Source organism: Papilio machaon, chromosome 21 (assembly GCF_912999745.1).
Source record: "Papilio machaon chromosome 21, ilPapMach1.1, whole genome shotgun sequence".
Classification (NCBI taxonomy): Eukaryota; Metazoa; Arthropoda; class Insecta; order Lepidoptera; family Papilionidae; genus Papilio; species Papilio machaon.
The window spans coordinates 4,435,337-4,451,258 of NC_060006.1; the positions used below are offsets into that span (position 1 = coordinate 4,435,337).

General features: G+C 31.3%; 1 protein-coding gene across 4 annotated transcripts in view; it reads right to left on the reverse strand.

The window, feature by feature from the left end:
* LOC106714513 (trichohyalin) overlaps nt 1-9,847 on the reverse strand; it is a 62,314-nt gene extending 52,467 nt beyond the window's left edge. For 2 of the 4 annotated variants that reach the window (XM_014507570.2, XM_014507569.2), the window contains exons 1-2: nt 9,570-9,847; nt 89-120 (exon numbers count right to left, since the gene is read on the reverse strand). The gene's annotated coding sequence lies outside the window, so the exon portion shown is untranslated. The remainder of the gene's footprint in view (nt 1-88; nt 121-9,569) is intronic. The other 2 variants (XM_045683151.1, XM_045683152.1) reach the window with 2 other exon arrangements.
* Between the last annotated feature and the right edge of the window lie 6,075 nt (nt 9,848-15,922).

Sequence of the window (15,922 nt, forward strand, 5' to 3'; positions counted from 1 at the left end):
CGAATATATTGCACCTTACAATATAAAGTAGGTTTCCAGTCCATATATTTGCAATAATATTGCTAGATAAATATATAAATATTCTTACCAAATTATATGTTGAATGGTGGATCAGGAAATCTGGAAAAATTATTACATTTGATTAGAATAAAATGTCAAAAGACTTCAAGGTTATTTGAAAGAATCGTTATACATAAATCTGGTTATATAATTTATTGGAGAATTTTAATTAGGAATTTAACCTTTTGTAATCATTGAGATTCTTAAGTTTTGACGTATTTTAAATATGTTTTTTTTAAAAGGATTAAGAGCGAGACAGGTTTTGTAATTATTTGTAAATGTAAAATGTCATTTACTCGTATAGCCAGATATTAAAGTACTAGCTTTTACCCGCGACTCCGTCCGCGCGGATAAAAAAAATGCACACAAGATAAAAAAGTTCCTATGTCCGTCTCCTAGTTCTAAGCTACCTCCCCATCAATTTTCAGTCAAATCGATTCAGCCGTTCTTGAGTTATAAATAGTGTAACTAACACGACTTTCTTTTATATATATAGATGAGGAAAGACAATTTCGATGTACATTTAAAAAATCAACTGACTTGAATTTCGATGATTTAGCTGGGTTTACAAACAAATTTCTGTATTCTAATTTCACTTTTGATTTGGGTCGTAAACCGGCCGTAGCTATATTATATTCGTTTGATGTTTGCCTCACATATAAGACATTTTATTTATCAAAACCGTTCTGTGTAACTAACAGTAATATGTTTAAAAACCTTTTAACATTCACCTGTAGTATATAAAAATGTCTGAATTTAAATGTCGACATAATTAACATCTGTAGAAAATTCGATATCAAAAAAATCGTTATTCATAAATTAACCAAATTATCATTGCCAGCGGCCTTTAGTATAAAAAAAAAATTAGTGGACATAGCGGCAGTGAGGCTTTCGCCGTGTACAAAACGATGTAAAACGAATACCCGTTGTCAAACCCATCTCGCAACAGGTGAAAGCAGAAGAACGCGTTTTATGCGCGGAATCGTTCGCGACATGTTTTAAGGTGAGTTTCCACTGCATCCGGTCCGACCGATCGGCATGACGCACGGTTGAAACAACCTCGTTTATAGCACAAACAAGTTTTATTTGAATCCAAGATAGACTAAGTTTACATAGGAATTTAAAATTTGATACATTGACAACTGCGGTGAATATTTAGAAAGAAAAAACACTTTCACATAATTGTTCTAAAATAAACTACCCAAATTATATTAGGACAATTATGTGAAAAAGTGTTTAACGAGGAATATTTTGGAGTTTCTGGGTTTTAGGTTAATATGCAGTTTGTTTATGGATACGGATACGCAACTAATCGATTAATTTGAAAGGTAAAATTACACGTCGCGTTCGTTGTTATCAGCCGTGCGCAGGATCGCAGTGGAAGCCTGTCTTAAGCTATCAAAAGCGATAACTAGCAATTCGTGCTCGCTCCGCTGTCGCAAACTGTTAACATTCTTGCATATTTTACCTGTCTCCGGCTGTGAGAGCCCGATGTCAGTACTGTACCTACTAAATAAATGTCACTTAACTTTCTTCGTTATGTTAAAGGATTATAAACTTTAAATTATGACTTTATAAGAATCATATTTACAAATGAAACTGTAAGTATAATAAATATTGAAGTTCAGAATAATAAAACATGTACTTCGGATACATATTTTCAGTAATGATAAATGAAGGTGAGTTTGGTTCGAACTAAACCTATTAATACGGCGTCTGTATCATAGTTATATTTGTGTGAAAAATGAGTTCATCGCTGGTCTTATAATGTTATAGGTAACAGAATCGTTAGGAAAACGAAGCTTCGAGAGTTAGCAATTGATTTTGTATATTTTATTGTTTTTACTCTTTCTCCAGTGCCGCGAACTAGTTAGACAGCGATCGGAACAGACCTACATCTAAATAGTCAACAATTTGCTCTTATTTTGCGGTTATGTGGACCGAAACGACGAAGTCATCGTCCTAACATTACACGACAAAGTAGGCAATTCAACGCTATATCTTAATTATTGTTTCTTCCAATTACAAATATAGTAGAACCCGAGACACCGCTTTAAACAAGAGTCATTGACCGGTCTCGACTGACGATTCCCATAAGCGGGAAACTTGGGTAAGAGCGCGATATATCGCAGTTCCTCGGATCTTACTTATCTAGGTTTGACTGTATACATAGGTATATTCTCCTGTATTTAATATCTAATTATATAAAGTTATATTTCAAATAATCTGCTAGCAACTGATCTATATATGTACCAATTCATCTCACACAAAACTCCTGTAAAGGAAGTTTTATTTTGTTATAGCTAGTTATCATAATTTAAAACAATCAATTATTTAGTTCATCTTTTACTTCCAAATAAATATTATACAACATATTACGTACTATTTTTAATGGCAATGTCCGTGAATTTGTCAGATAAGCATCGTAAAGTCATTAGAGTGCATTGTAGTGTGTCGTAACAGAAGAAATCATCGAACAGGCATTCAATGAGGTCTTTGTAGAATTACGTAATAATCTCAGCAAACGAATTACGAGTATTTAAAGACTTCGAAAGTATTTATATTTACTTAACATAAATTTAGATGTACATAATATTTAGATTTAGGTAAGACTAGCTGTCACTCGAGTCTCCGTCCGCGCGAAATTAAAAAGAAACGTAAAAAGTAAAAGAAAAGTAAAGGAACGTAACCTTTCATTAGTACACTACATGTTTGTTAATGTAGGCTTATCTACGTTCATTGAACCGACGATAACATCGTTTAATGGAGATTTTTTTTTGATTGCGTACGCCAGGACATTTCTCTCTTATACGATGTAATTTATTCTTGTAAATTGCTGTAAATAAAGTGCACAAATAAGGCCACTTTATGTTTTGTTTACCTTTCGCGTTGTTAAACTTTACAAGAATAGTGGAATAACAAAATTATATTTTACTAGTTGTCGTCCGCGACTCCGTCCGCGTAGAATTAATTTAAAAAAACTTTATTAGTAACCTATGTGTTCTTCCAGACTATGTTCTACTTTTGTGCCAAATTTCATCAAGATCTGTTGAACTGTTCCGAAGATATTTTCTAACAAACATCCATCCATCTAAACATTCGCATTTATAATATTAGTAAGATTAGATATACGGTTTTCGATTTCAATATATATTTTTAATTATTATTGTTTATGTACCAACGAAATTCCAAATATCTAAGTTATCGGGTTAAAATCAATTATATAATTAACAAAAAACATACACTAAAAATATTTATAAGAACTTTACACTATTGACGATTTGTAATATTAAAACTTTTATCTTTGAATAACACCACAAAGTGATCACATAATTTCAAAGTAGTTTTTCAAAGTTTTATAGTTCCTTTAGGTAACGTTATATTGTCACCCAATGACGGAAACTTTTATAAAAAGAATAAGCAGTCATTTTTGACCGGATGTCAAAACCATTAAAGCAATCAATATGCCTAATACAATAATATCCGTTGACGTGTTCACATTATACAATAAGTTGTTTTAGACGATTAAATAATACGTAAACAATTTAAAAATGTTGAATATGAAAACTTGTCGACTTTGAATTATTAATTTTTGAGGCCTCTCTTCGTAGTTAATATTGTAAAATGTTTGATATCTGAATAACGAAAACTATATAATTTTACTAAAAAAGTTATTAAGATTTGGTAGCTTCAATACTTTACAACGAAAGAGGATTTAAAAAATGTATTTTTGATATCCAATTCCGTAAGTTTTTCTCTCAGGTTACTAAGTTGTTAAATACAATGTTTAAAACAAAATTGTGTATATAATAGTAAAAGAGTAATCCATTATCCAGAGTACAAGATCCAAGGGTACATTGAATCGTAGTCTACTAAATGTTGCCGTTGTTTCTATATTTAGCGAGGCGGTGCAATCACATTTACTAGCGATGCTCACTATTGCTTAAACCTCATTTCCACTTCTTCTAACCGATTGTTTCTATAACCTATGTAGGAATCATTTCCAATAACACGACCTTTGAATTATAAATGACAGGACCTGTCAACATCACGCAATTCCCCTGTCAAAAAATAAACATTAAGAAAGTTCTAAACTGGCTTATAACGCTGCGCTGTCAGCATCAGAAAAGTGGCAGGATTTTTTTATAACAGCGGCTGCGCTTTGCCTAGTCCGTTTATAGAAATAGAATTTTAATGCGTGCAGTCCCGCGCAGTTAGTCGCTTATTAGAGAATGGGTATTAAATATAACTCTCACAATCTTTTAAATCTGCTCTAAGGTATTTATGCCCGTCAGGCAATTGGTAAGATTACAAGTTAGATAATTGAACAACGCTCCTACTTCTATACGTGTTTGAATTAATTTCTCGTTTTTTTAATATCCAAAGGTGGCACACAAGCAAACCGCCACCTGAATTCGCCAAAATAGCGAGACGACCGTTTCCCATAGACATCCGGAAATGCAGATGCGTTGCCTACCTTTAATCAGCGAAGGGGATGCACAGAAAGAGGATATTTTCCCTTCCTTATCTTTCTTTTTATTATCTTTTATTTAGAACTCATGTTTAATTTTTTCGGGATAATTTAGCGAACAGTTCTACATTATATATTAAATCCTAATTACCGAGCATGTAATACTAATAATTAAGAAATTTACCAGTAATGTGCCAGACTGGAACATAATTAACTTTAAACTTCCATTACCTAAAACTTTCATAAGTTATAAAGGAACATTAATTTTATCTGATAAATAATTGTTCATATATCATAGCATTTAATTTGATTTTAATAATGAAGTGAAGTATCAAGTACGTATGCAATCCGTTTAATATAAAAACCTATTCATCATTTAAATTGCTTTAAAAATTAAATTGTTTGAAATTTCTAATAAATCAATGTTGTAAGCTTCATAACTTCCTTAATAGGCAGTATTACAGTATTAAAACGATAACTTTAAACTTTCGTAATGGTGTCATATGCATATTTTAATCTTTTTTCATTGAATTTCATCGCAATCATTTTATAACAGTTGTGAAGAAATTATTTCTATATTATACAAATCATTTAAATAACAGTGAACATAATAAAAGTTTAAGCAACTTCAGTAATGTTACCGCTATCACATAAACTGTGGTAACATGATCTAGTCATAATAATCTGCCTAGCAACGCAAGTTAGTAGACGGAATTATTTATTTTATTTATTTATATAACACACGTTGTTAGTCTTTTAATTAGAACAAAGTGCCACAAAAATATATAAAATTATTTGACTGTAGGATAATTGTTATATTAATTATCAAGTTTTTTCCAAAGTTGGATTTCGTCTCAATACCTTTTTCATCATCAGCCCACTATATGTACGTCCCCGCTGAGGGGCTCGATCACGCTGGCCCAGTTCGGGTTGATCGACTTCACACATATCTTTGTGTAGGTTGTATCGAGATGTTTTCCTACACTGTAAGAACTTTGGATAAATGTAAATCCAAAAACACATTTGTACATGGCGGGATTTGAACCTTGGATCTGCAGATTACAAGTCAAGTGCTTAACCCCATTAAGGGGCTTACTCTTTGTAACACGGCTAAAATTTAATGTAATTTTTTATTACAATGACACTTAGCCTATACATCCAAGAATAGCTCTATGTGTAATCAATTGTGCAGTCACAAAAATTCTATAACAAGTAAATGTCTTGCAGAGTCTTGGGACACCATAAGGAATAATTGTATCAACTTGATCCGTTCTTACAAATACATTCAAGAGTACCATAATGAGTCAGTAAATTTGAATGAATGAGAGTGAACAATGGTTCTTCCTATCCGCGACTACTTCTTGTTACATAACACTTTACGTGATTAATTCCGTGTTCAGAACGACATCTGAAAGTTGTATTGCAAAACATTTCACATAAAAACTGTCTATGAATGCAAGATTGCAGGATTTGTTGAATGACAACTTCTTGTTATTATAACGCCATAAGTTTCATTTTAATGCATGAAGTACAAACGTAGTAGGTTCCCTATTCTACGAGAGATAAAGTAAAATCATAGTGAATTTTCTTTATGCGCATCTAAAGATGTTACATGCTTCATAATCAAACCTATCACCCTTCCGTTGTCCCTACGTTGTCGGTACAGTATGTCCTACTCTTCTATGGATCTATCCACCGTCATGTCTATCTGAATTAACTGCCTTCTTAATATCACACTCTAATGTCACTCGCTTAATAATATATTAAGTATAGAAAATGACGTCTTTTTTTTTACAATACTGAATTTTTTATACAAAATTAGTACTGATTCAAAACTAGATTTATTCTTTTTTAGAGACACTGTACTTTATGTCATCAATCATTTGATTTTTATAACTTAGTTGAGTTTCGCTAACTTAAATTATCTTTTAAAATGAATAGGTTTTTTTATAAATTTTTTCATACATTGACGCAAAAGAAGTTAATTTTATGTATAATTTTAACTCTATAAAAGCGGAAAGGTCCTTATTTACTCGGAAATTTGTTTGTACTCAAGGTTGTAAGCTTTTTACGCTTATTAAGAGCATGAAATTGCTAGTCTACTGATAGTTTACGTGCAATCGCAATCAGTTACCTACTATCATTAAAAAGTGCACTATAAGAACCGGCCGAATTTAGTTATTTTTTTTTATTGTTTGTTGGATATTTTGAGTATCGAAACCAGCCAGATTGCACCAAAAATTTTTTGTATAAGATCTTACGCAGTAAATACGCTACGCACTAGAGCTTTGCAGTTACGACGTTGTTTTCCATTTAAAAAAAAGTTAAATATGATGCAAAGCAAAAACAATGACTGCTTTTGAACCTACTTCTGTATTTAATGTAATTTTTCATACAGTTAAAGTGTTGCTTCCTTTCCGGTGTACTCAAAATGTAAGGGTATAAATGCAAAATAAAAAATGCAAAAGCAAATGTTTCTAGCGATGTAACACACTTGGACTCCTAACAAATATAATGACAATACCTCTCTCAAAGATATTGCGTTTTTATTAAAAATGTGTGGACAAACAAACCATTCAATCTTTCAAGTTTACTTCGCAAGACTAAATAAACATTAAAGTTAGACAGACATTGCTCTAATCAGAGTTGACCACGTGACGTGATACGTGACCAGTTGGCGTTCAGTACCGGTTAGTGCAACAACCCCATACACTGCTTGTACTCGGCGGGGTCTATGAGAAACACGCCTACATAACTTACCGATAAAAACAGTTTATAGTCTTTGCTTTTATATATATATATATATATATATATATATATATATATATATATATATATATTCGTTCGAAGGATATTTAACCACCAAACGTATTTTTTTTCTTATAATTTTATAATGTGCCATGTATATATAATCAAGTAGGTAATCACAGACAGGTTTTTTCATCAATCCTAGCACTAAAACTTACGAAATTAAATCCATCGACAATAAATGACATTGTCAGCCAGTGACGTGTGTAAATATGAATTCTCACTTCCATTCGAATATATGTTTGTCTCAGAATGCCCGCGATGGTTTGTGTCTTAAAAATACGAACGATTATTTTTTAAACTGCTGTTGTAAATTGGCTTTATTCTTAAATTAATTAATCCTAATAGTAGTCTAAATGTAATATTGAAATTATATTTGTGCATAAAAATAATGTATTTAAAATTGTTTAAGATGTTTACAAAATAAATAGTAACAATATTATAACAAACCTTAAAGCAGTAACATATAGTTCAAAATCGTATGTAGTCATAGTGGTGCTAACGGCTTTATAATCACTACATTTATAATGCAATTATAATGAAATAAAAAACTATGACGATTGTGTAGGCTATGGGTGGTCGTACGATAATATACGGTACTTCAAAAGTTCTCTAATATGGACTTTATCACAATGTGACAAGGTTAAAAATTAAATAAAATTTTAAACATCTCTACAGATGATCTCAGACAATCTTGAATGCTTATTAATTCTTTTTTTATAACAGTAAATAAGAAGATGATTCGATTACTTTTAAAGACGTAATATCTTCCGGCTGCTAAAAATTAAACTTTTTCATATACCCACAAGTTACAATAGATTTTCTATACTCGTTGATGTCTTTTGTATCACTCAGAATGTAAGCATAAATTATAATTTATTAAGAAATAATTTTCGGTATATTTTAAATCTTTAAATTACAAATATGTTCAATTGAAACAATTTTCTATACTGCCAGTTTATGATATAGTGCATCCAGTTAGTATACGTACGTTGTATTTGATAAAAATATCATACACAATCTGAAATATTATTGTTTATTGCCGTTGCAGATTTAAAACAAACAAACATCACAATGAAATGACCAATGTTTGTATTTGAACGCATTCATAATTGATTCAAGGAAAACAATGCCAGTGTAATAAAAACTTATATTGAATAGTACTACATACCAATAACACAACGTCATCTAATTTGATTTGGTTGCTTTCTACACAATATTTGAGGAAACATTTTACAAAAACACTTTTGTTTATTTATCTGATTGTCAGATAAGCCGTTAGTAAACACAAGATATCTAAGTTTATTCCCTGATGCTTAGAAGAAACTAGTTTTGCTAAGTTTCGTTGTACAATCCAACAATTGACTGTACACATAAAGAAATTAACTAGTAGTGTTGGTAAATACTGTATATTTTCATTAATTACTAAACATAATTATCAATATAAGATAATTATTTTGTCACATATATATTTTTAGTCTTTGAGGATGTAACAATTATTATTGAATCATATTATTCAAAATTGCACACCTTTTGTCACCCCTAACTTGGGGTAGGCGCCGAGCCCCTCAGTTGGGACGTATAGAGAGCTGATGATGATAATGCACACCTTTTAATCTATTGGAACTTGACTTGATAAAATATTAATCAAGTAATTTTTGCTTGTTACGAATTGTAGATCAATTTTTTTTTAACTTATAATTGTAAATTGAAAAATTTTCTTCGGCACCAAAATTATAATTGGAAACAATCTTATAGTATCCGTTAGAAATTCGTTAAATATAGTTATTACTGATGTTAACTTTACTCAAAAAGGGGTACGCGTTGTCCTTGAGTATACCAAAATCAAGGACAGCGTTGTTATAAGTAAAGGGGAGCTTGTACTTTACAACGATAAAATACGCAGTTTTTTCGTAACGATAATATGAATTCTATGTAAGAGTAACCGAGGTTAAAAAATAAATTGAAGGTAGTATAAAAACAGATTGTGCGCATTTAATTCCGAAGTTAATTTGATAATGACGTAATAAGTTAAAGAACATGTGTATGAAATTATTAAGATCGAGGGAATGTTTTTTTCTTATTCGAAAGGTAGTTTTACTTGTATATGAGATGTTTTTTCAATACCTTCCATATTTAGCCACATATCCCCTCCGAAATATCGAAAGTGCCAGCACAATGAAAATGAATAGATTTCCTGATAAAATGCAATTAGTAAAACTCCACTCACCCACCGATCGATCCGTTAGCACGCGACACGGCAATCCCGTAACACACCAATTTGTAAGACACTTTATTTCTATCCTGCTAGCAAAACTTTCAAAACACCGTCCTTGCTAACAAAAGCTAAAACAGCCGTGAAAGCGAAACGTTTTCTATTTGTAATAAAACGTAACTTGTGGAAGTTTTCTACGCGATCTCACACAGCGTCGAATGTTACACCAATTAATAGTATTTATGCATACAATTGATGCGGTACACGACACGTCCGTCTTGCGCCGTGCCTCGCGGTTCACTGAAGGAAGAGAAGTGAGAAGAGACACGTCACTGGCTGCGCCCGCGCCGTGCTCACCTTTGCTTAACTGTACGACGCTTGCAAAACTTGATGCTTTAAGAATGTGTTAAGAAACGTTAAGTTTTAGGTTAATATTTTTATCATATATCAATGCGATTGCCAAATGTGTTCGCTGTCTAATTTAACTAACTATGCCAAATAAATAACAGTTCTTTAATCCACACTTCGGCATCGTGGCTTTTAAAAATGTTATAATACCGTTTCTGAAAAAAAAAAAATATCTGTAGGTATCGGATTTAAATATTTTATAAACGTAAGGATCGACGAAAATTACATCAAAAATTTTAAACCAAATTAAACGAAAAAAACAATTGCATTTAACTAGACCGACTTCAAGTATCTAAACCTTCAAGTCTGCGCTTAAAACTTACATCTCGCTTTACGGCCTCGATATTTGGTCGGCATACAGACATACCCATACCTCTCTACGCTCCATCTAACGATTCTATTCGATCCTAACATTTACAATGTTTTTTTGTATAAAGCAATTGCTAAAATTGAATAAGCTATGGAAATATTATTTTGTAATATATAAAAGTTCAACGATTCCTACGTACCAAAAGAAATTAATAGTGGTAAAGCGAATCTATTGCATTTGTTATTTAGATTATTTAAAAGCGAAACATGCACAACGCTTATGTACTGCAACACAATATCGGAGAATTTTTAATCAAACATTTGATAATATATAATTAGAGTTTACCATAAATATAGTCACCTTTTTTCCGTGGATCTTAACGTCTTGATACTTTCACTTGTCGGCTAACAACCTGCTGTGATTTGATGTTTTAAAAAAAGCTATAAAAAGTAGAACGAAACATGTAAATGTAAGCAAGATGACTTCAGTACAAATAATCATAAAGTATTATTGATACTTAAGTTACTAACAATAAGCAGAACTGACTGAGTCCTCAAGACATTCCGAAGAAAAAATACGAACCGAATGACAACACAATAGATAAAATCGATTCCATTATTTGTTCTACATATGGTCAATCTCAAAAAGCATTATACTCTCGTCAGTCGAGCCACTAAGTCGATTAATCTTGATCGCTTTCCTGTATCGTTTATTTAAAGAAAAACCGACTTGATTTTGTATTTATTTCTTAAATAACTGACAGTTTTATGAACAGATATTGTTTTGTTTAATATTTATCAATGTCATCAAGTTTAATGTTAATGAATCTAACAGACAACGATTGTAATATAAGGAATTTATTTACTAGTCGTTTAAGCAACATTCGGAAAATTTCTTCTTCATAGGTTTGTTCCGTCTTAGAAAACCAGTCGCAATTAAGATACTATCCATTATGTCGATATTAAAAATATTCCCCAAAATAACTGGTATAATTATAAATTCATTATAATTTATGAATGTCAAAATTTCTGACCATAAATGCAAAAAGTAATTATGGTAACAAATTATGTTTCAATTACCTTGAAAATATTTTAACGAAACTCATGAATATAACTGTAGTGTGAATTGTATGGCAGGTATATTGAAGGTTGTTACAAACTGTATGTGCCACAGTTAAATTGTTGACTTTGACATTTTCATATTTAATTGATAAACTAACTATTCATATTACTTCAATTCAATATCACGTTGTGAGAAATCAAATCAATTTCAATTTGAAATGTCTCGTATCAACATTATAAACTATCAAAGTTACGGTTCAATTGTGAATTATTATTTTTATTTGCGTATTTACTTTAAAGTTAATAGGGAAAAAATATAATTTAAACTAGGTATACCTATTGCAAAATAATTTATTTAAAAAGCATTTTTTACGGTTTTCATAAAGCGTCAAATTTACTAATATGCCTAGTCAGATTATAAATAGATAAAGTTCACAATTGATCGATAACACATCGCGAGTCATAATTTTATTGTTCAAAGATAAATTATATAGTAATCATGAAGAAAGTAAAAATTAGTTGATATCATTACAAGCGAAAACTAGTTACGTTTTAATTTATTGCTGTCGACTGTTGCTCGAGGGCTTTAACAACTCAAGTAATTGCTAATTTACGATGAGTAGAATTTACGTTTTAAATTATAGCTTTAACAGGTACATATAGTAATGTACGTGATATTTTTTTAGAGTAGATTTAGTAAGACAATTAAATAAGAAATTTTAAGTTGACCGTCAAATAGTGCGGCAGTACGTCATTACTATAGACCAACAAATTTATCTGGCCAGGTGAGTTTGAGACAAACTAAATAATGATAACTCATTAGGGCCTAACTATTAATGTCATTGAAGTATCACAAGATACTTTTAATACTGTAGATGTCATGTCATGTTTTTTCTTTAATGTATATCCTTATGGAATATTTTATCAAACTAACGGCGACAGCAGCGCCTCCCTTTCCGGCTCAGAAAGCTCTAAGAGAAGCTCTAAGCTTGCCGTACAATAGAATACCAAATTTAAGTGCAGACTATGCAGACTAAAATAAAACTTTTTGCCAGATCTAGTCTCATGTCTCAACTCAAAATAAATCCCGAAATTGAGGCTCCATTTCCATTATTGAAGACAAAATATTATTTTAATGTTTTATAGACCGACAAGAACATCTGACTCGATGGGCATAGGTCAAACTAAATAATGACAGCTCACGAGCGCCCCCCAGTCAGTGTCAAAAAAGTTACAAGTTTTTTGTCGTACTGTGCTGTATTTTTTTCTTATACGGCATTTTCCATGTCTATTATATTTTATGCTTTATTGTATAGGAGTAACCGCGATAGCAGCGCCTCTGTTACCTAGCCAGATTTCCTTGTTTGACTATTATTACTATATCGACGCTGGAAAGCGTAAACGCTGTAACCCCGAAAGTATGAACTTTACAGGAGAGCCAAAAAATGATAACTCGTGAGCTGATACGCCTACAAGCATGCGGTATTTAGCAATGTTGTGTAGTTTGTGCTAACCTATAATAAAATCATTATCGTTTGATAATGGTTGAAATTATTAACGTGTGAAAAACATATTCGCGATTTCAAGGGTTACAGCGTTTATGCTTTCTAGCGTCGATATATAGCTGTAAACATACAAACCACATTAACGGCATAGATAGTTAAAACATAGTTAAAATAGCAAGAGTATAAAACTTATAGTGCAAATGATTTTGTGTCGAAATTAAAGATAACAATTTACAGATAATGGTCGTAATGACATTTTGATGTTTCGATTAACCGTAGAATTCCACTGCCGCATACTGGGAAATATTTCGGATTTCATACATTTTTGTCTATGATAGCCGAAATAAATAGTCGGTAAAAGCCGAAATTATTGCCCAATGTGCGTCGTTACATATTTAATTGCATATCATTATTCGAAATGTAGGATACATTTTGAATAAAATCCGAAATTAAGTCACGTCGAATGCGATATTAGATGGCCCTTACGAAATTTGACTTTTATAATTTTGTAAAAATTGTGAGATTAACCGTTTCTTAGACCAAAAGTCATTGTATAAAACATACCGACATCCCTGTCATTATGGTTGACAAAACAGTGATAACAATATGTTTTAAACGGAGATTTTGACCTCAGAAACCTCCGGTAAGTATATGTTGAGCTAATCTTACTAATATTAATGCGAATGTTTAGATGTATAGATGGATGTTTGTTTGAATGTATCTCCGGAACGGCTCAACGGATCTTGATGAAATTTGGCACAGATGTAGAGCACAGTCTGGACAGAACACATAGACTACTAATATTTTTTTAATTCCGCGCGGACGGAGTCGCAAGCGACAGCTAGTATTATAGAATTAGGTAGGAAAAAGTTTTTTCGCCTGGAATAAAGTATAGTCTCTGTTGAATCAAATAGAATGAAAGTGAGGGCAAAATGTCCTTGAGGAATTATTTAGACAGTGGAAAACCACTGTTAATTGACCAAATAAGGAAAACTTTTAGTGGTGTTATGTAGGTTATCGAGTGAGGTACATTCTTGACAAATATCCGAAGTCAAAGTTGCCGGAGAAAGTTAACTCACAACTTAATAAACTTGACAATGTAATTGTAAAAAATAAAAGAGCAAATTATAAAAACATAAAAAAACTTCTCACACCTTGAAATCCAAAATGGATGGATAATAAAAATTAAATTATTTCAATGTTATTAAAAAAAATATTTGTTTGTGTAAATATTGTATTTAGATATAACATTATATGTACTTCTGTTTTGTCTTTGTTTGTTATTTAAAATGATTTTTTTTAGATTTAATAATTTTTCATTAAATACTTCTTGCAGTTACTACTGAATTAGTGAAATAATTTCCCCGTAAACCGTTTATTGTATTAACAATTTTCGCCATATATTTTAAATAGACACCATTAACTAATCTAATATGTTCAAACTGTTTTGCCATTATGTAAAAATGTTACCATATTGTGTCCAAATGTTGTACTAAATAACTTATATAAGCTTTTCTTAATTCCATTACACACATATTTATCAAGAGTTAGAAGTGACTTCAACATTTAATAAATTATACTAATAAATGTAAACTGTTGTAATATATATTCATTTCGGACGAATTTCAAAAAAATTCGACATAACTTATTAGTTTAAGATTATATAAATTTGATCATTCACGGCCGTGACCTAGAATTAAAGACAGTTAGTAAAGTTATAAAGAACAAGCAATCGATTGACGCTATATATCGATACATATCTTACTAATATTATAAATTGCGAATGTTTAGATGGATGTTTGTTTAAAGGTATCACCGGAACGACTAAACGAATCTTGATGAAATTTGGCCAAGATGTAGAACATTGTCTGAAAGATACATATGAAGTTTTTTTGTAAAGCCACGCGGACAAAGTCGCGGGCGACAGCTAGCAGTCGTATATATAACTGAAGAAGAAAGGTTACTTCCTATTTTTTTTTGGAGAAAAATGATCGACTCTCATATAAAAACTACCTACCTACCTATAATCGTACTACGTCGTATATTCAACATTCGTAAAATTCACGATTCAAAGAACGGGACTCAAGTAGGTGTATACATTTCCAGTTAACACGTTTTCTAGGATCTGGAGATTTAATATTATAAATGGTTAATAACTTCTTGACAACCCACTTCACTATACTTAAATTTTTTTTCATAGCAGCATCTATCCTAAATGCTACCACTTATCAGTCATCACATTGACGTCTGTTCATCCATAGTTCGGTCGTCTAACGGAGTATCAGCCGCGGGGCAAACTATGATAACTTTTCCAAGTCCATCAACCGGTATCAGTTTTAACCGTCCAAAGAAAGCTTTCGTATGTGGGTCGCAACCTGCCGTCGAACAAAAAGACCGGTTCTTGACGTTGATATGTGTTAATACAAAGATAAACATGCGATATTATCACGCAAAGTGACGGAACAAAATTCCGCCTTAAAGTACAGTAAGGTTCGTTATCGGTGTTTATTCTCGAAAATTGATAAGCGTTTGAAAGCGATAAAGATCGGTAATTTTAAACAATAATACTAAACACTATACAATTTCAGGGGGTATATTGCATTCTAATTGGTTATTTAATGGTTTCGTAGTTCTTATTGCAAGAACATTTTGTGATAGTGGAATACCACCAGCAGCTGTATCTGTACCTAAAAGTATTTATGTAACAGTACTCGTACTTTAATTTGTATAATGTTTAGAAATTTAAAGTTAATTGAAGACTCACCTGAGAAGGCATTAACAGCAACCAAATGAGATTCATATTTCAAGTTCTTTTCACCTTCTTAAAGGTAACTAAGTCTACGTTAATTTCTATGACAGTACTTTATCACACTGCTATATTTTTATTGTTTAATCTGTCACTGTCACATATAATTTTGTCTAATATTTAAATTATCTTAATGTATATAAATAAAACAACATATATAAACATAGTTATAATTATTTTGACACTGTCAACTTACAAATTTTGTTGTTAGGTACCAATGTTTGTCTCTTAAATTTAAATTATTATATAAATGTGATAACATAAAAAACTATCGCTAA